Here is a 21,443-nt window from a genome sequence, read left to right as displayed (position 1 = left end):
AACCAACAGAAGCAGAAGTAAAAAGTCTGACAGAAAAGCTAGAACAAAAATTCAATCATGGGAAATACTGAGCAACTAAGCATTTTTGACTAAGTAACACATTGAACTACTTTGTTTGTTTGCTTGCTTGCTTGATTGCTTTGACAGATAAACAGTTTTACAAGGTACTGCTTGTTTTACTAGTAAAATGTGTTTCAGCAAAGCAGAATATGTCATTCTTCCAATTTTTTTTATTAAGCAACTTCATAAAATACAAGCATGATTAGGTGAGAAATGCATATTGCTTATTCATTGCATGAAATATCTGTGCCATCAACCAGTCTACCAGTCGTCAATCACAGGCTGAAATACCTAAAGTTTTATAAGTCTCCTTACATGTTGCTGCAACATTTTCATGAAAGAGTTGCAGTGGAGATAATTCATACAGCATGTATGAATTATAACAGTATAATTACTCAAAGAGAATGAAAATTTGGTTAATTTTAATGTGTTCTTTTTACCCCCAAGCAAAGTGCTTTGCAAACTTTAGTCTACCATTTCTTTGCCCAACATCAGTCCTCCAGCCATGCTGCTGGATCTTGGCATTGGACATAAACACTAGGCAACCTTCCAAGAGAAAGATGGAGAACAGTGCCCTCACCCAAAGCAAGATGGAAAATTCCAGTGTATTAAAGCACACATGCAAATAAATGAAAGGAGAAGATTTTTAGATTTTCAAATGGTGCCTCTTTCCAGGGTGCTACATCTCTGTTTAGAAACCCCAGTGAGGAGGTTGATGCTGTAAGCACTGAAGGCACAAACACCTTTTATTTTCCCATTAAGGCCCTGTATCTAAAACTCTAGCCCTGAAGTAACAGCTGATATGACTCTTTTTTGGTTTTTTACAGTTTTTGCTAGTTATTTCTAATGACTTCATGACTAATATAATTCTAATGAAACTTAACAGAAGCCACTGCTCTGGATTTAAAATGGTCCTAATTCTGTACAGCTGCTCGAGAACATCTGGCTATGGACCTAGAGGAAATATTTCAGAGGAGAAAAAGTAGCATGGTTAAAAGACTGGAAAGCTCTATTGGCAGAGTATGTAGAAGAAAGGGAAAGTGTTCAGCCTAGATAAATCATATTAAAGCCCATGTTGATGGATGACTTGGCCATGTCATGTCTGTATGGGAGCAAAGGGATGGCTATAGAGGACTCTTCAGTCTATCAGGAAAGGGTATTCATGTTGCACTGCACCTAGAAGTTCCAGGTAGAAATAATTTTGCTTAAAGAAAGGTCAAAATGGTCAATGATGATTGCAATTAACCAATGAAATTGTCTACTGAAAGTTGTGGTGAAATGTTCTTCCTTGAAAATTCTCCAAATAAAACATGTTTCCAAAGTATACTTCATTTTAACCACAGGCTTTTGATTTGAAAGCAGAATTAATTCAGGAAAGATCAGAGGTATTCATAGACCTAACATCTATAATATTTGCTACATCAATAAAATGCAATGCAAAACACAGCAGTGGGCCAATCATTCCATTTTACTGTTCAGTTAATTCTATCCAGAGAGCCGTTGGCAACATTTTGTCCAAGGTTTTGTGCAAAACTGTCACTGATGCAGAGCAAGAGAAGGGAATTGGAGGTACATCCTGATTTCAGATCTACAGAAAAGAGTGTAATTGACTTCAGTGGGAGTTGGTCCAAGGTCTTACTGAGGATTTGAGAAAACAGAAACATTTTTATTCTGGCCTCATGTGTAAATGGGTAAAGGTTTAGAATATTTATAAAGGCTTAGAATCCTTCTAATTACCATGGGGTTTATTGTGTCAGGCAGATAAATTTTCTGTGATCTCTCAGGTATAAAGTTAGGAATAAACTTGGGTATTTCAGAAGAAGAGATTCAGCCCTATCATCAAAGCTAAAAGTTATTTTGTCTGTAGCAAATTATTTCATTTAAATGTATTAAAAGTGTATAAGATGAGTCCTAGAATTTACTTTTATATGCTAAAAATAATGCCAGGTATGGAAATCTTCTCATTGTTTTTTACCAGATGAGACAGAGAATGTACTTCTGCTTCCATTTCTGCTTCCCTGACCTCATAGGGTAATCCACTAACTTAAAATTTTGAATGTTACATATTTTTGACTGAATGTGGTTCTGAAATCTGAGGTTTTAACAGAGCCATGGACTCAAATTTTTGGTCCTGTAAAGCCCAGAAGATAAGGGGCCAATGTGTATGCCTCAAACACTGATAGCTGGATGGCTATGGAGCCAACCAAGGATTTTTGGTAAGAACAGTCTGTGAGAAGGAGCAGGATATGGCTGGAGAAATGAACCATATGAAGGTAGGGCAGCACTTGTCTTGAACAAATAATCTTGTCCTGGCCCCTGGAGAAAAACACAACAAGCAAGTGCAAGGATAAGGTCAAGAAGCAAAGGCCGACCCAGTAAGGGAGGATCAAGGCCACAAAAACCCCAAAGCCCTCTTACCCATTTCCAGAAAGGTCTAGCAGAAGAAACACCCATGACAACTGATTTGTGTCAAAAGTGAGAAACTTAACTCCAGGCTGGGAAAACTTGTCTGTAAAAAGGTGGCCCTGTTAAGCCTGGGCAGCATCCCCTCAGGAGCCCGGGCAAGCCATCAGCTGGATCAGTGCTGGAGCCAGGACTTGTGATCTTTCTTTTTTTCCTTTCTTCCCTTCTTTCTCTCTCTCACTGTTTAATCCTCTCTTTTCTTTGACCCTACCCATTATGCAAAATGAATCACTGTGTGTTTATGCAGTAGGATAAGAGACTTAGATATTGATTTCCAGGCCATGTGTATAATTTACCAATAAAACTTAGTAAGTTTTTGCAGACCCTTTGACTTTTGTAGTTTGTTTTTGACCACAGACGTCTATGAATCTCAGGTCATCCCACCTTTAAAGGTGGGATGTCACAGGGCTCTGCAAACAAATGTTTTCTATATGTGAAATTAAAGAAAGGGGTAAAAATACATTTAAAAGCAAAATCTCACAGGCTCTTAGATTCTACTGGAACTGTAAACTCTCTTTTTACTGACAAACTGATTTTTTTTCGATTTCACAGTGTCAACTTCTCCTAGCACAGTGAGACAAGCTGCATTCACACAGAGAATGACCTGATGAATTCTCTTTAAAGTCATGCTGAAGTGAAATCTGGACAATAAATTCCAAAGATGCTTAGTATATAGTGGCAGCAAATAGCATCTTGAATGTATTAGCACGTACAAAGCTCGCTTTTTAAAACTGGTTCATTGTCTGCTTACGGGATCATGATGAGTTCTAGATGCAAGAGGCATCTTTTATTAATGCTTTCTAGTACAATACAAAATATAAATCCCATATAAGTCTGTTTTACCACTGGGTCCTGCATTTTTCACCCACCTGAAACTCCCACAATGTATGGAATGCACAAGAAAGATTGGAAGGAGCCATAATATTAAGTGGCTGCAGTTCATCTGCTCTGGTAAAGGCAAGACCTGCACATAAAGTTCCCACTCCTGTGAGTTATGGGTCATTTGCTCATTAACAAAGTGACTAATCCAGTAGTGAAGAGAATGTCTGCTGAAAATAAATTACATTATACTACTGACTGCTGTGATGGATTCTTTATATGCTCTTTGTGTTATCATTCAGAGGAGCCCTTTTACCCAACCCTTGGTGTTGCTGCCATGTTATAAGGAATTTTATCAGAGCAAACAGGAGTCTTCATGAGGCAAGAAACAATAGAACAAGCAGGAAATAAATAATAACCAGATAACCAGGAAACAGCAGTAGCACAATAGATGTTCAGTCATTAGTTTAAACTGTCGCATTTGTCCTGAAATGATCAGAACAACCACAGTGGAGCTGCAATAGTGAAGTTTATGATAAATCCATGCTTATGCATTTTGAAGGCCACTTCAGGAGAGTTAGAGGAATAAATAAGGATATTGAGGGCTAAAGTTGTTGATGAAAGTAGGTGAGCTGGGAAACATCTCCAAGAATTTTAATTCTGTAATATTTTAGAAGCACTTACCACAGAAAAGAAGCTTTGTTTCACTTACCCACCATTTATGATGACCTAACACTAATAGGGTAAACTAGATGGGATGTTAAATCACCATGGGGTTGCCTTCCCCACAGGTTTTCTTCCCAGATGGAGTTTAATGAGGCAAGCCTGCTCAGCCATTTCAGTCCATGTACGTGGCAAAAGATGGTTTCAACACAGTGAAAGATCTTTCTGCCATTCTGTCTAATCACTGACAAAATTTTATAGATTATAAAATGCTTAACCAAGATACATTGATTCTGGATATTCAAATTCATAATATTTATGCAAACACTGTAAAATCTGAAAGCTGTCATCTGTGACAAGATTATTTTTTTTATAATTTCACCTGTTCAGTGCATACAGGATGAAGAAAAATGATGGATAGATTCAAGTTTGCTTTATTGCTTATTGATGCTAACCAACACAAAAGGACTCTGCACTATATTTTCAGAATGCAGTAGCATTCTGACTGCTTCTTCCACTTTGATTTCTTTTTTGTATCTCCTTTTCTGAAGATGCTTTAAAGGAACTCTGCCAGTCTGTAAGTGAAACAACCTCTAACAGTGAGCAGCAAAGTTCTGGTTGCTTTGCAGCTCCCAGAGTCAAAGCTAAGTTTAATACAACCTAATCTGAGTCATCACCAAAAAAAAAAAAATCTTTTTTTCCCCCTGTACATGTTGCAGTACAAAACAGAGGGAGATCTGAGTTTTCAGCTGTGGTTGTTCATGACCCTCTTTGGTAAGACTTGTTGAATTTCTATTTATGTGCTTAACAACTGGAACAAACTCCATATATTATTGCATAAAAAGTCCTCCTTCATCACTTTCTTTCAAGTTACACAGAAGTCTTGATCAGTAAAGATATGATTGCATTTATTGAATAACTATTATTTAAATTTTTTGCTTGTGTCAATGAATTTTTAATACATTGTATTTTACAATAGATTCTTTTTTCACCTGTTATTTACATTATAATTTCAATGCTGTGTTGATAGATATAAGGCAATAAATGCATACATGTAAAATTGCGATTCACCAAAAAAATAAAAAATTAGTGGAAATATACCAGCAAATGCAAATATTTGTGTTGCCATCAAATTACACTTATTTGTATGAAACATTTAAAATTAAAGTATTGCCATAAAAAATAACCTTGAGCATCTCTGTTCAAGCATTGCTAATTCTTTCCAAGTTAATCTGGTTTCACAGGAAAAGAAAGATGTAGCAAAAATAACCTTTTTCAGCCTAGTGGCAAGAGGCACAGTGGTGTGAAAGCCCTTGAGCCACAGTCCACCAGAAGTCATTGTACAGTGACATCACTCAGGGTTGGATTAAGGCTTGAGCAAAAGATATTTTGAATTTTAAACAGATGCGAGACCAGAATCAAGTTCAATATATCAATATCAACTGCACTGAAATGTGTTTCTCCATTTTAGTAGGATCAGAGAACAATTCTAACTGTGTGTATCAGTACCTGCAAAACAAGTTGCTTTTCCAAAGAAATCTGAGTAGCTGACAATTTGCTCCCCAAAACTATTTCCTTTCACATTTTCATCCAATCTATAATTCAATTTAGGAAAAGAAAATAAATAAATGCCCCAAACATATTTTCAGTAGTTTTTTTGTAGCTCAGAATTCTACTCTGAAAAATGAAGTAGGAAAAACACGATACTATATATGCAAATATAATTAAAATACCAGAAGGTTTGCTTTTCCATAGTGTAGGCATTACACAATAACTGACAGAACCTAAATTTCATCATTATCATGCATTTATAGAGTTTCTTCAAAAGTTATGTTGATAGTTAACTTGAGATTACTGACTTAGATCACAATACAGTAATTACCCAAAGTTAAAATTAAAGTAAAATTTGAAAGAAAATGAATCCAGTAATACAATACGTGGTGCAGTACTTTTTCCATGGGCAACTCAACTGGTAATCTTACAGTTCATTAATTATCAGGGAAGAAATCTGCTCTGATTGTACAACTCTGTTACAAAACTGTCTTTGCATTAAGGTGGGAATGCAATGGGTGTGATCACTGAAAATAGTTTGTGTGGGTTTTTATACTACCTTGAAGATGCATTTTGCATCAGTTTTTATTGTGGCGATAAAAACATAGCAAAGCAAAGGTTTTGAGGACTGCAGGATGTCTTGTAGTTCTCTGCTGCTTTGGAGAAGTGTGATTAGTTATGCGTGGTATCACTCACACATGTCTTACTGTAAAATAATTCTTTGAAAGGCCAGAACAAATCCTGAATAAAAAGAGTTAATGTAAACATTTTTAAGTAATTCTATTCCTTATCTGAGCATGAAGTGAAATGAAACAGAAGGAGGAAAAGAAGAACCTGTATTTCAGCAGAGAGGGCTCTTGTCTCTTCCTGGCATCTCTGCTCTCCAGTAATTTTTAATCTCATAACTTGGAGTTTGGATCATTTTTCATGACAGAGAGTTACTTGGCTATCTTTTTCCAAATAGTTTTATATTGAAACTGGAATAAGAAAAACAAGACAAAACAAAACCTAAACCCTGTATGCTCCATTTGCTGAATACATGGTTTTCTTCCTCCAGTGTGTGCCAGATAGCACTACACTGGGCTGGATGATAATAAACATGAAAAAATACAGTCAGTGCATGAGCAGGGATATCTGTGTCTGAATGTACCAGGACTAGGGCTGGTGGAGGGATGGGGCAGAAGTTCCAGCTGTGAGGGAAAAGCAAAGTTCAGCTTCTCAAGGGAGGAGCTGATCCTGTTTCCAGTTAGTTCCCCCGCTCAATGTTGGGCAGTGGGAAATGAGGTGGTCCCTGCTTATCTGGGCACCCTGCCTGAAGAACAGATCTGGGGCTATTTCCCTCCCAGGAGAGCCAAGGGCATTCAGCTGGGTTGATGGGAACTGGTTTGGTTCCATGAAGGGACAAAAAGCCTGAGTGGAGGTGGCTGACCCACCTTTGGGCTGACATCCCTGGCATGTGAGGCTGGCAGGCTGCTGGGAAGGGGTAAGGTCCAGCTGGCACCATGAGCTTAGAACAGGGCTCTTGTAGGAGGGGGAATGTCTGAGTGGAGAGTGTTGACATGACCTTGTGGGCCCCCGTTTCCCACCCTTGTTCTGCACCCTGAGTACATCGTCCATCTCACCATCTGCTGGGAATTGTGGTGGCCACACCCTCTGCATAGCCCCATGGCAACACCTATGTGGAAGGCATGACAAGAAGCTGCTCCTCTCTGGAGTTCCTCCTTTCTGGAAGAGATGCACCCAGTTACAGGAACAGGACATTTGGCCCCTGGCTGTGTGCATTGCTGCTGTCCTCTGTGTAGGCACTGGCTGCAAAAGATTGTTTTTCCTCTGGGTTTCTGCATTCAAGCCAGTAAGTGACTTACCCAGACCTGAAGCATGTCCAACACTTCCTAGAACATAGGTTTTGGGGGATCCATTTGTCTAAGAGGTAAAGTTTTGAGGTGCTGAGTGAACAAATACCTGGCAGAGAAGGGTGCTTACAGTGCATATCATCACTACTGAAATATTTGCATGAGGCAGATAGCAGTCTGAGTTCTTGCATTACTCATTTGACCACAGGGCTGATGTAGTTGAAAACAGGCTTTCTTTTGACATAGTATTTATCCTTGGAAAACTCTCTCAGGTGAGGGGAAAGATCTTCCAGCCAGAAGATGAAATGGTGGCTGCTCATTTGGTTGTTTTCCCCATTCACTTCCATCTGTCTTTGGTTTTGTTACTCTCCTCTTTTCCTTCTTATCCACCACTGCATTCTGAAAGGAGCAACTTTAATTTTGGGAAATCAAACAAATCACAGTGAATAATTATTTAGTTTTAGATAATTCCATCCTTTTCTTCCTTTGTAATTTATGTGGTGTTGTTACAGAATGCACTAACCAAGCTAAAGGGAAAGAGCCACTTTAAGGGGTAGGAAAGAAGCGCTGAATTATTCTTGGTCCTGCAAAGAATGCATTTAAGAGTTTCTTAGCCCAGCTCTCTCAGACCAATGACATTTTCTTCTCGGCTTCTTCATGAACACTGAACAGTCTGCAGTGAAGTCTGCACTCTCATGTGTGACCGCTGTGTCTGTGTCATAGGCAGTGTCAGAGGCTGGGCAGTATCCATCTCTGTAGGCTCACTGGAGTAAGACTATCCTTGGAGAAGTTTTGGATTCACTGACTCCTGTGAGATAAGAGATTGGGAAGAGGAAACACAACCCCCAGCATTTTTAGATATCGATGGCACAGACCTTTGCTTCTTGAGCACAGGCTCCTGACATGAGGGTGGAAGAAAGGGGAGTTTCCTCTGCTCACCACATGGTGATCACAAATGTCACCTACAGACAAAAGAAAATGAGAAGGAACAATAAGTGAAACACGGGCAATGATTTAGTCTCTTGAAAATGCACATTAATCATCTGACAGCCCTCAGCTTTCCTGAACTGAAAGTTCGTTTCTCATGGCAGAGTTAACTTTGGGACCAGTGCCGGGAGGCGAAGCTGGAGCACGGCTGGCAGCAATATTCAGGAGCGACAACTGCATGAGTGTATTAAGAAACAGAGTGTTCACAAAAACTCCTAACGGACCCATAAAACCCAGCTTAGTTGTTGGTTTAATCACTCGCAAAGACATTGCCTGACTCTTTTAAAGCCGCGCGTATCTGAAGTTTTGGAAGGAATTGTGAATAAATACTTCACTGCCTGCTCACAGCGACGTTTCCCCGGCGTTAGCTCATTAGAGTGCCTGAAAGAGACCCGACAGAAAATAAGTTAAATGCAACTTAAATCAGCATCCCATTCGACGCTAAAAGCAACACGAAAGGCGAGGCGTTCACCAAAAGGTTGCAAAAGGCGTCAGCTGCACCGCAGTTAGGAGTGGAGGGAGCGGGATTGCGGGACGGAGCGGCCAGTGTGGCTGGGATCCCAGTCCCCAGTTGTGGTGGTACTTTTTTTGCTTTTTTTCCCCTCCATACTTTTTTTCTTTTTTTTTCTTTTTTTCTTTTTTTTTTTTTTTTTGGTGACTTCGAAAGATGTCACGGCAAAGTGAAATCTTTGTGGAGGGCTGATCATGCATTCAGACTGTAGTGTTTTCAAAATGTGATGTTTTGCAATGATGACATTAGAGTAGCAACCAAGGGTCCGAGACAGCAACGCCTGCTGCAGCTGGGCTTCGCTTTGAAATGCCCAAGACAATGGGGGCCACTGTTCTTCATCGCTTCGCCTTTCCATTCCATTTGCATAGTCTGTTCTGCCTGATTGACCAGCTTGGGCTGTCCAAGGGACCAGCATTGTTCACAGATCACTTCAAGATGGCACAGATGACAAGATTCAGGTGAGAGATGAAGTGGGATGATTCTCAAATGCCATAAGAAAAAGCTACCCTGGGAACTTTGAGCTCAAGTGAAATAATTCGAGAATTTAAGCAGTTAATTTTCTTTTTTTCAAGAAAACGATCATATTTGGAAATGCGCTGTCATAACACACAAATAAGTAATAGGAGGTTTGTGTGTTTCGCTGAGGTGTTTTATTTGTGTTCGGTTGTGTTGGGGGGAATTTATTTTCTGTTTTGTTTTTTGGTCTGGTATATATATATTTTTTTTTCTTTTTTGGTATTTTCCGTCCAAGACCTCACCTTTCTCAAGCTAGAAGGCGAACCGTGCCACTGGAAACCTTCGTGAATAAAAGTTTGTTTACAAAAAAAAAAAAAAATCTTAAGTCGAATATAAATAAAGCTCATCATAGAGGCGAGTTTTTAAATTCTTTGATGCCTGCTCCGTAACTAGAGGCCAGTTTGGGATTACCCAGTTAAGGTCCATGAACGCTTTGGACGTGGCCAGCCCTCCTGCAGGCGCGGCGCGCCTGGCGCTGTCCGCAGCCCCGCGGCTCAGCCGGGCTCCGGGCGGGCAGCGACGGGAGGCTGGAGGACGCCTCGGCTTCCCCAAGAAGTTGCAAACTCTCTGCTGGCACAGATTCACTACTGAAACTTCATGGTTTCGGCTGCTTTTTCGCTTTTTTTCTTCCCCCCCCCCCCCATACTAAGGTTCTCAAGTAAACACACACACACGGTAGCGCCCCTAAAATGAGTTTCATTTGACACCGATGTTTTGACTTCATTTCAAAAAGACAAAATCTTTGTCGTACAAGTATGTTTTCCCTGGAGGGGTTTCCAGCACAATTTGCTATAATTTCTTTACACCTAACGGAACTGATGGGATCTGAGCAGTAAAACATATTCCCACAGTAGTTTCGCTCTCTCGCACTCTCTGTTACCCTCCTGGGGTTCAGCTCACTCTCTAGCATAAATATTGCCAATAATTGTGCTAATACGGTGATTCTCGGAAGGCAGCAGAACTCTCTTCTCCTCGTGTATCAGACCTAAAGACTGATGCGACTCCTGCTTAATCTCTGGGTGTATTCTCTCCTAGCTGCTCGTCTTTCCCCTGCAGGGACTAATACACTTAATTACATGATTTACAAGAATTGCCGACAAGGTCCCAGGGGCCGCTGAAGACCGACCGCCGCCCGGCGAGCGGCGCACCGTAAGGTGCGTGCCTGGCTGCACGGGCACCTCGAAGGGAAGCCGCCTTCAGCGGGAATCGGCTCTTCAAAATTATCCAAAATTTCAGGCCCTTCTTCCCTGTTTGACACACACCCCCCTTTCACGTTGTGCTCCGGTCCCAGGTTGGTTTGAGGGGTGCCGTCGTCCCCGCTCCCCCTCCTCCCGAGAAGGTGGCTAAAAGCTGCAGAGGAAACTTAAGTGGCTCTGGAGTTTGTTTAATTTCCCTCCAGTGTTTACTGATAATTCGAGAGACGCTTATCTCGGGGAATATAACGATTAATACAACCGCAGGTTTCCAGATAAGTGATTGTGATGGAGATTGTTGGCGAGAAAATAGACAATTATCCGCTGTTAGCTTTACATAAAGATCGCATTAACTTGAATTAGTTATCAGACAAAAGAACATCAGAAAGCTGCACCTTTCTGCCAAGGCAACCGCTTGCAGGCGGTGTGCTCCGCACAAGCAAACGCACCGCTGCCTCCCCAGCATCTCGCAGGCATGAAAGGGGCTGGGGCCGGGGGCCGCGGCTCCGACACGCCGCGCTCCCGCCGAGGCACGGCCGCTGCCCGAGCGGGGAGGGCGAGCCCCGGCCCGGGGGATCGCTTTAATATCAGCTGCCCGGCCCGGCCGCTTTCATTTCCATAGGGCGAAATTAACATGGACGTGGGGCAGGCGCTGGGGCGGGGGCAGCGCGCCCGGGGAAGAAGCGGCGTGGCTGATCGCCAAGGAAACCTCGCTGAAAGGGAAGGGTAGAGCATGTGGCTATTAAAACCCCGACACAATAATAACATTAAGGGGGGGAAAAAAAATAAAACCATAATGATAACTTGGAGGCAGCTCGCCATTTGCATATGAAACCAGCGGCCAGAAGCGCGGCAGCCCCTTGCCGCATTATGTGCTCGGCGGTCCGAGGTCGTCCCCCCCCACAGCAAGACTGAAAAGCCTTTTGATTATTTCTCCTCTCCCTAGGAAAGGCTGATTCCTCCGTAATTGATAGCGGGGAAGGGCCGTAATTAATTTTTCAGGGAAGTAAAGTGCAGCTTCTTCTCTCGGCTGGAGGGGAAGGGCTGGCAGCGAGGAAAGGGGGCGAGGGAGCGGAGGCGAGAGGAACTCCTTCCGAGAGAACCCCTAATTAAAAGTAATCACGCTTCACCCTCTCCGGCACCAAGACCCCCCTCGACTCCTCGCCACCCCCTCGCTCGCCGGGGAGGCAGGAAGGGCAGGGACCGTGGGCTGCTTTCACCGAGTCAGAAAGCATTCACCAGGCGTTTGTGTTGCGGGAGGTTTCTGTGGGAATCGGGTGGCTCGAGTAATTGGGAGGGGAGGAGGGTGCACTCCCGGCTGGCTTCTCTCTGGAATTAAAGGCAGTCTTCAAAATAGGGTGTTTGTTAGAGAACTTCAGCTGGGAGGAAACCTGCCATTTCGGATCAGTGCGTTTTCTGTGCCGGGTTTCCAGGCAGACCTTTAGCATCGTGTTTATCTGGGGAAGGGAAGAGGAGCAGGAGGGAGGCTTTTCGTGCGGGATGGGGCAACGGGGGACAAAACGGCAAGGTGCTTCAGGCGGCAGGCTGGAGCCTGACAGATGCTGGGACACAAATCATTTCGGGGGAGCGGGGGCACCTCCGGTTCGTGCCTGAGGCAGCCGCGAAGGCAGAGGAGAGGGGATGCCAGGTGAAAGGGCTCTGCTCCCACCCGGGACGGAAAGCCCGTCCCCAGCCTTGGGACGTGCCGCTGCCGCCGCTGGGTCCCCGCTGAATGGAGCGGATAATGATCCCCGGTTCCCAAGGCAGGCTTGCTGCTGCCTGGTGAGCCTTGGATTTGTGTGGTCCAAGCCTTTCCCAGCTTGTCCCATTCTGTCACCGGGATAAGGGGCTCCCTCGGCTCGTTTGCACCTGCGTCGCTTTTGGCTCCTTCAGGAATGCGCTGAAGCTTGTAATCAGCTTTGTGAAGCCATTGAGTGCACGGCTGAGTGAAACTTCCAAAGCTCGCAGAAAACTGGCCCGCTGAATAGGAGTCAGCATGGGGCTTCTCTCCAAGCCCCTGGCCTGCCAAATTCCAGCAGAGCCCCTCACAATCAGTCCACACAAGCTTTACTGCTCTCCCCACACTGAGAGAAGCGAGAAAAGAAAAGCTAAAATACCAGTCACCGAGGTTAGCGGTTTGTTCCCAGATTAATGGCAAACGCCTCTCTGCCCGGTGCTAACCAATTCATTCGGGTGATGTGTGTGTACATATATATATACATACACACACACACATATATGTACTTATATATATATGTATGTGTGTTTGTGTGCGTCTGTGTGTGTGTATGCATATAGATATACGTGCATATGAATATGTATGCAAGCCTATGGCTATAACATTAAAATGGAAATAAGGGAGAGTTATTAAAATTTTATGTGACCATAGAAGTTCTTATGGCAGCAAACAGGTAGCAGGCTGTTTTACTATCCCACAGGGTCACGCTATTCTCATCTCAGTCTTTTCTTCAACCATGTGGTTTCAAGACTCTGGATGAGTGTGACTCTCATCTTCAGTCAGGTTTTCCATCTGGAGGGGTTTAGTAGCAAACAAAACTCTGGAGGAGTGCAAAGAAAATAACGGGCAGATTAAAAAAGAAATTACCAACCCCACCATCACTAAACCCACTTCAGGATAACTCAAGAGGAACAAGGCTCTGGGGTACTCGCAGGACGGGTGTCCCTTGCCCAAGGTTCAGGGCCACCCCATGGTACCCAGCTTGGGGGAAGAGGGAATTCTCCACTGCAGCCCGCGTCACTTCCCTACTGGGGAAAAGTGTTCAGGAAATGTCCCACTCGAGGGAATCCCCTTTATTTTTAACATCCTTAACACTTGTGACATGTATCCCTTCACTCCTACTCCCAGCATCTAATTGCACAGGCAGAAGTGACGCTAAACAACCCGGGGATAGGTAGCACAACTTCATCACACTTTTCATCCAGGTTCTGTATGGGGTTGAAGATTCACATTTATTAGGGGAAACAATTACTCGAGTTATAAAAACCCATTCCTTTTTAAAGCAAGTTCATAAGTGCTGTGAAATGTTCTTAAATCTAAAATGTTAAGACAAATGCACTGTATCATCAAGTCTATGAGCATAGGCCAACTGAGCAAGGCTTTATCTTCCGGTCTTGGGACTTTTAACTCCATTTATGTCCTTCCTCTTCCACATGTATCTAAAACAATGAAACCAACATTATGACAACATTAATCTTTTTTGCAAGCCTTCCTCTTGGGCTATTATATGGGGGGAAATGGAGACTTCCAACATTTCCAGAGATGATGTCTCCTGAAGGTTTTAGCCATGCCTCTGAATTACGTCATGGAAATCATGTTTTCTTGTCGTCCACATTGAAATAACTGTGGCAGAAGGGGCAAAACTACCTGCACTAGAGCTGGTAGATTTTTTTTGTGGGTTCAGCAGAATTCTGTCTTGCATTGCTGTCAAGCTTTTGGCATCTTCTCAATTACCGCAGTTTTCAGGAATGCCCCGGAAATTGATGACGGCAGTAGGTGTTTTTGCCATTGCTTTCTGACGAGTTTGTAGAGCTCATTGGACAGTCTCTTGCACAGTAGGTGAGTAGTTTAGCTGCATCAACGCACTGTATCCTGGCCCCCAAGTCACTCTAAGGATAAGGTAACCTCTGATGTAAAGAGTTAGGGAGCAAAAGCGCAGACGACCAGGTCTGGATATTAAGTCCTGACCCTTCCAACAGCTGCTGCACAAAAACTTCTACATACGGCCACAAACGGTTTAAAGCCACATCTCTTTCTGTCTGTAAAGTTTCTTTTCTTTTTTGGAAGTTTGATGTGCTATTTTCGACCGTGTTGCTCCTTCCAACCATTCTCAGTGACAAGTCATGAGGATATGCAGTAATTCAGAAATTAGTGAAATTTTATTCTTGGTGGGGGCGTTGGATTAAGAGGCTGGGAGAGTGTGAAACAAGTCAACGTGTAATTGTATGATAAGGCTCTCACGAGGAATTTATTGGCCAAGTTGCTATTTCTATTCCTTCCTAATCTCGTTTAGCACATTCATTCTCTGCAATCTGTCTCCATAATCTTCTGTGACAGAATGGCAGCCAATAGAAGCATGCATGTTTGGAGAGAAGAGAAAATATGCAGAGGCGTGATAAACTGATGCTAATTATCCATATTTAGGACACCGAGTGCAGAAGATCAAGGTTTACAAATAACAAACCAGAGCCAATGATGATGGCTTCCTAGTGTGGAATATATTGGAGGGGACAAGATAAGGGTTTCACATGCAGAAGAGATTTATTGGTCAAAGGGTTCACCTTCCACTTTTCCACTTTTATATAGCAGTAAATTATTTGGGCTAAATTCACCAGAACATTACTCTTTTATTTGGCAATGTGCCATGACTTGCTCTTTCTTTGTGTCCTTTCAATGCAAATCCTTGTAGTGTAACATCAGTTGATAAGAAACAAATAATTGAAGTAATAGGTAATTCCCTTTAAATTGTGCATATAGGACAGTAAGGTAATCATCTAATGTAGAATGAGACCGGAGTATAGAGCAGATAACTGAAAGTGAAACAATATCCATCTCGGCTATTAAATTACATTTATACTGGAAAAATAACCTGCAGAAGACTAGTAGGCTGAAGAAGAGACAACACTAGTCTAGTCACCCTTAGGCCATTTTCCTACAGACTTCTCAAATTTGTTTAATTTTAAAAAACAGCTTACCACCATTTTCCTCGCTTCCTCTTTCCCTCTCATTTCTTTTTTCTTTTTTTTTTTTTCTTGAAAGCTAACATTTAAATTAGTGACTCTGCATTCCCCTTTTTAACAAGTGTTGGCGCTGAGAAATAATAAGGGAATTCAGTTTGGCAGTATCTGTGTAGTATGGTTGAGGGTCAGTGGAGTGATCTTAGCAGTCTGCAGTAATTGTATTGTAAAGATTCCAAAATGAGAATAATATTTGAGTTTAATTTTATTTACAAGTTCAGAAAGTATTCTGTACAGTGGCAAAATTCTAAATGTTGTTTCTATTAGCATCTTATTGTCAGGTGGAGGTAAACTGTTCTTTAAGAAATTCACTCTTGAATTGCGTGCCAGCACTCCTGGCTTCTTGAATGGTATTTTTCCTGTGTTGGTGGTAGGAGGATACTCTGCAAAGTACAGAACCCCGCCGTTGGAGTAGAAAATACCAAGGCCCTTCCATTAGGAGCACTCTTAAAAATATCTATTTTTTGATATCTGAAAAGACATTTCTTCCGTGACTACTCATTTAAGAGGATAAAATTTTCTGACTTTTTGTTTTATTCTTGAATGACTGCGGATTTGTTTCTCTTCCCCTCTGAGGTATTCCTTTCAATTGGTTTGTATTTTGTGTTTTGTGCTGGGGCAAAAATACTGCAGTACCAAGAACATTTTCACAGGTTTCCTAAAAAATATTTCTAAGGGCAGTAACACTTTTTTAAATTCCCATAAATAGCTGACTTCCCTCAAAATGACCTGAAACATTTAGGGAAGGAAGGTAGGCAAGCAGGCAGACTGCAACTTAGGTCATAGAAGTTGCCTTTTGGTCACTAGTGGACAAAAATGAAGGGCATCGGGACAAGCCTGGGGACGAGCCTGGCTGCGGGTCAGTCGCTGCTGGCCCGTGAGATGCTCCGGGGCTCTCTGGGATTCACCCCCCGCTGAAATCCACCAGGGGCCAGTCCCGCCTGTCCCGCTCGGGGAGCACGGAGTGCCGCCGGCTCCCTGACCCACGCCAGGTGAACCTTTGTGCCGTGTCCCCTCTCCAGGGACAAGAGGCGTTCATCTCCTCGGCAACGCCACAGCCCGGCCGCGGAGCCGCTCCCCGGGGACGGGGGGCTCCCGTTCCCGTCCTGGCCGCCGCTCCCCACCTCCTGCTCTCCCGCCTGTCCCACAGCCGGCCGCCTGTCCCCGCGGAGGGCAGAATGCCGCTCCCCACGGGAATGCGGGCAGGGGGAGCCCTGAGCCGGCCCAGCAGGAGCGCCGGGGCAGCGGCCGCTGCCCCCGGGTGTCACACCGCCTTCTGTGACAAACTATTTGGCCATATCGGGGGGGTGAGAGGGGCTGTGCACGGGATAGCCGGGTCCTGGGCTTCGGTAAATGACTTTTGGCACCTGGCTTGTCTAATCGGGTGGATTTTGGCAGTAATGGCCTCTGAAATCCGGCCCGGCTGGGATCTGCAGCCCCTCTGGCTGGAGGCAGAGCGGCAGGGAGCTCTGCTGCAGCTGCCTCCAACCCTCCTTTCCGCAAGAAAGATCTTTTTCTCCCTCTTCGTAGGGAAAAGGCAAACGTCTTCCACGGCAAACTCTCAGAGTTTTGTTAAAATCAGCATTTCAGAGTTCCGTTTGTCGTCTCCAGAGACACTGGAGATCCCTGTGAGCCTGGTGCTCTCGCTGAGCGAGGCGTGCGCACCGGCGGAGGGAATGCCCAAGTTTCCCTGTCAAGGGTTTTGCGGCTGCGCTTACAATCTGATGCTCATGGAGGGAAAGAGCTCCGTTCCAGATGTTGTCCACCTCTTTCAGAGAATAGAAACGGAACTTCTCTAATACTTTTTTCTGCCCGTTCTTCATTTGTTTAGAAATTATGTCGTGCACCACGAAAGAAAAACACGATCCTATGCGAATTTTAGCTCTGATTTTCTCCATACTTCCACTCAATTTTCGTGCCTGTAGAGAGTCCTCTTCCTGTTAGGCAATGAGAATGTTATAATAAAACTAGCAGGTGCGACAAGACACCTCGGCTCGACGGTGCACACCTGAATCTGGTGTGCAGCCATGTATGTATGGAGAGGGACTTGCATTCTGCAGCAAACCTCCGGAAAGTATGATGGGATGCTCCCAGGGACATGACGTCATTGCATATATTTGTGAAGCAGACACTGATTTTTATTACACATTTTTTATTTTTTAATGTGTCTCCTTGTTAAAGGAGATCAACAAGAGTATCCTAAGGAGCAGAGACTGTGTTTTAAACAACGGACTCTGAGTTCGTCCATTTTCATGACAATAGGCTTACCTTTCAAATGCAGTATTTTCTCTTATTGAGCATCTAAGGCTCCCTTAAGACAGATGATAAATCCAGACGTCTAAATAGGAACACTTAACCGTGAAAACATGAACACATCGTTTAGACGTTATAAAATATATAAAACATGTCTGAGACGCACAGACACATCTACTTTATCTACCTGAAACTGCCCACTGAATAGCAAAGCTACATAGCACTCTTCTACCAAATTGTACAAAACTGGGCTCGTTTGGTCACACAAGGATGCCTTTTGCAATAATGCCACTTCATTGCTTTCCTGTTCTTAAATATGTGGATATGTGGCACATTCATCATGATCAGCTTGTCTCACTTATCCAGTCAGCTTTGCTCTGTGGCCCCTAAAACTGGGATGTTGCTATATTCGGGAAAATCAGGCAGAACTTTTCCCTGCAGCTGCTTAGTTCAAGCAAAACGAATAGGAGATTATTTGTTCCTATGTTGTCACCCAAACTTAGTCGGCTAAACGCACATTTTGGTTGGAGGCATAGCAGAAACTTCCTCAGCCTTGCTGGAAAGTTAGAAACTGAGAGGAAGATGAATGGAAGAAGTGCTTTTGGAGGGAGAAATGCATCTTCTGCTCCCATTACCTCGTTCTCGACTGTTCCATACGACACGTAAGTAATTGTTTGGCACAAGAGCACAGAAACTTCCCGTTTGGAAAATGCAATCCATGCCCGTATCCCTCTTCACTCTTATGGCTGTTCAAAACACCGCTGAGGAGTTTTTTAGGCTAAACTCCATGCTTCCCTTATTTGTACTCTGTCCTAAAACATGTAGGTTTGAGCTCACCTACAGCTGTATATTTTAAAAGACGTTTCCGGCTTAGTTTTCCTTTTTATGGTTTTTCAAGGTAGAAAATGCCCATGTTCACAGTGACTCGATTGCACAACCTCTTGGGGCTTGCATTATTTCCTACATTCTGTCATCGGGGAGGGAGGGAGGGAGACCATGACAAACCACGAAGCTTTCGCCTGCCCTGTGACTGAAAAGCCATTTAAGGGAAGGTAAGACTGATAATGCACAGATAATTTAAAAACCCAAACAAACAAACCCTTAACAAAAGCAAACCCTCTTTCTTTCTTCTGCTACCTACAGGTAAAATAAAAGGTAATATGGAACGTTAATCTGATCACTTGATCAAGGAATTACTCGAGATTTTTCCAAAAGGTAAAGATAGCCAGTGAACAAGGAAAGAAGGAGAGACCATGTTTGAAATGTAGATGGTTTCAGAACTTTCCTCACCAGATGGGAATTGTGTTTTCGTGTCTATACTTCATTTTGAACTCTCGTGCTTGGGGTTTTAGGTCTTTCCTGTGTTTGTAGCTCCAAAACTGCACAGCCATTCATTCTTCTAATCTGATTAGGATTGAACTATCCACTCACCAGTGGTTTTAGCAAGACAATCTTCCCATAGAATTTTTCGGCATTGGAGCGATTTTTTAAAAACTCCCCAAACCAACAACAACAACAAAAACCACCACACCAAAACAAACTCTTCTGAAATCTGTGCCAGACAATTTTTGGGTAGGAAATAAACTTCTCCCTACTCCCTCTGCACCCCTCCTGCAACTTCACTCCCCTCCTTGGATGTATGGTGCCTTTGTTCACCACTAGTTCCTAGTTGCTATGGAGTTTTACGCCTTGGTAAACTATATTTCACCTCCTCCCGGTGAAAGCTATTCTTTCCCTAAATGCACACTTTGCAGACTCCTGTCCTTCCCCCCGTGTCGGTCGCACTTCCTCAGCCCACGCTGCTCTGCCCCGGGCTAAAGCCGCCTTTTCCCACTCGGATCTCAGCTCACCCTCTAGCACTTGCCCAATTGTTTGACCACGGACAGATGCTCTCCTGCTTCTCCTCGGGTTTATTGTCCTTCACTTTTTTTTTTTTTTTAAGGTTTCTGAGGGACAGTCCCTCTATCTGAGAGCCGCAGCTAACCGTGGCACACGTCTTCTCCCAATCAATGAGAGGTGTCCGGGCTGAAAGCGTGGACAATGGGATTTTACCAAGCATGAAGCATATTACCCCCAAACCCGTCCTGACAGGCCGTGCTAAAGCATTTGAATTACTTTCTTGAAACGAGACCTTTCTGAAGGCTCCTCCCTTCAGAGAAATACACCATCTAGGAAAGATAGGCATGAAACTGCACGGGGGCACCCAAGGCTTTGTAAATTGGGGGTGGGGTGTGTGTCCTTTGTCACAAAGCACGGCTGCTTCCACCCCAAAGCCAGGCACCAGTGTGCTTTACCTTGGGGGTTGCTGCTCACTCACCACAAGCTCCGGACATGTTAAGGGATGGGGTTTTCACTTTAGAACTTCCAGACTTTTTGATGGCACATATAGCGGTGTGGTTCACCTCAGTCAGCTACTAATTTCTTGCCTGTCCTACAGAGGCATCTCCTGGTTTTAGACATAAAGACTGGGAAGGACTTCCAGGTTTCCTGCTAGCATTTTGGCCATGCAGCTACAAGAGTGGGCCCCATACATCACACTGCTGTTACATCAAAGATCCTCAAGATCCTCCAAAATTTAGTTTGTTAATCTTTACTTTTGCAAAGTTTCCTCCAACAGTAGAATGGTTCAGTGCATGCAAAAGTCAATGGGCTTTCGCTTCAGCCTCCAAAGAAAGCCTCCCATTACATCTGTACCTGCACACCAAGTTCCCCAGCTCTTCTGCCAGCTGTCATGCTACTCGGGGCCACCCCAGTGTTCCAGCTTTTCCTGACATCATTAAGCAGAGGCACTGCGGGGCTGGAGCCAGCAGGCAGGCAGGCAAGGCCGTGTCCGCTCCGCACCCACAACCTGCTATCCTTCCTACACCCGGGCAGCGGGCCGGCTCCCACTGCTCCCCCACGCCCCTCGCTGCAGGTACTCCGTTCACACCAGCCTCCCGGCCCGGAGCTCTGCAAGACCATGTCCTGCCACATTTTCTGTTTTGTCTCCTCTGTCTTTCTTTTGCCCTTGCGTCTTCAGAAGTGACTTTTCAGCCAAGCTTGGCTGTCTGACTCCTCTCGGCCGTGTGAAACCTTTTGCCTCAAACTTCAGTTTCCCCACGGAAAGCAGCATCCATCCCTAACCTCAGAACAAACAGAGAGCCGCTTAGTTTTGACCAGCACCCTCCGGTCCCAGCCTGGCTGTCCCGCCTGCCAGCCCTCTGCGGAGCTGCGTGATCCCGTGGCACTGGGGACACGGAAGGGCAGCGGGGCACGACAGAGCCGCGTTTTGCAGAGTGGGGCCGCAGGTTTCTCGGCACTTTCACACGGGGTGTCTCTGAACCGGGCAAGCACCATTGGCTTCCGATCCCCTTCGGTTCGGACGATGTGCACAGAGAAGCTCGGTGCTTCTCGTGGGGTAGCGCCGAACCACCCAGCACCCTCGCTTTTTGGGGTGCTGAGTTTTCTGGAAGGGGAGGAGCCAAAACGCCGTGAGGTGGAGGGACAGTTTGCTTCACTCTCCATCACCCCACCCCCCACCAAAGAAGGGGAAGATCGCTTGTGTCGCCTCCCGCGCCGTGCAGTGTCTGTGTGCGTGGGGTGTGCGCAGCACGGCGCAGCGGCGGCGCCGCTTCCCGCGGGGCGCGGAGCGGCAGCCGAGGTGCCCAGGGCTGGCCCCGCTCGGCGGCACGTCGGGGGCCCTGTCCCCCGCCCGGTGCCACCCCCCGCCCCGCAGCAGATGGCTCGCGGTCCGGGAGGGCGCCCGCCCGCTGCTGAACGCACGGCTGGAGCCGGGCTTTGGTGCCGCCCAGCCCGGAGGGTCCCGTGTGGAGTTCAAGA

The 21,443-nt window shown here is 44.7% G+C and overlaps 1 long non-coding RNA gene across 4 annotated transcripts in view; it reads right to left on the bottom strand.

The window, feature by feature from the left end:
* The window catches only part of LOC135293542 (uncharacterized), a 56,327-nt gene that overhangs the window by 19,257 nt on the left and 15,627 nt on the right, over positions 1–21,443 (bottom strand). For all 4 annotated transcript variants that reach the window (XR_010355648.1, XR_010355646.1, XR_010355647.1 and 1 more), the window contains exon 2: positions 6,391–8,371. This is a non-coding gene — a long non-coding RNA (uncharacterized LOC135293542). The remainder of the gene's footprint in view (positions 1–6,390; positions 8,372–21,443) is intronic.

This window comes from Passer domesticus, chromosome 2, assembly GCF_036417665.1.
Source record: "Passer domesticus isolate bPasDom1 chromosome 2, bPasDom1.hap1, whole genome shotgun sequence".
In the NCBI taxonomy this organism is placed as follows: Eukaryota; Metazoa; Chordata; class Aves; order Passeriformes; family Passeridae; genus Passer; species Passer domesticus.
This window is presented reverse-complemented; position numbering and strand designations above follow the sequence as displayed.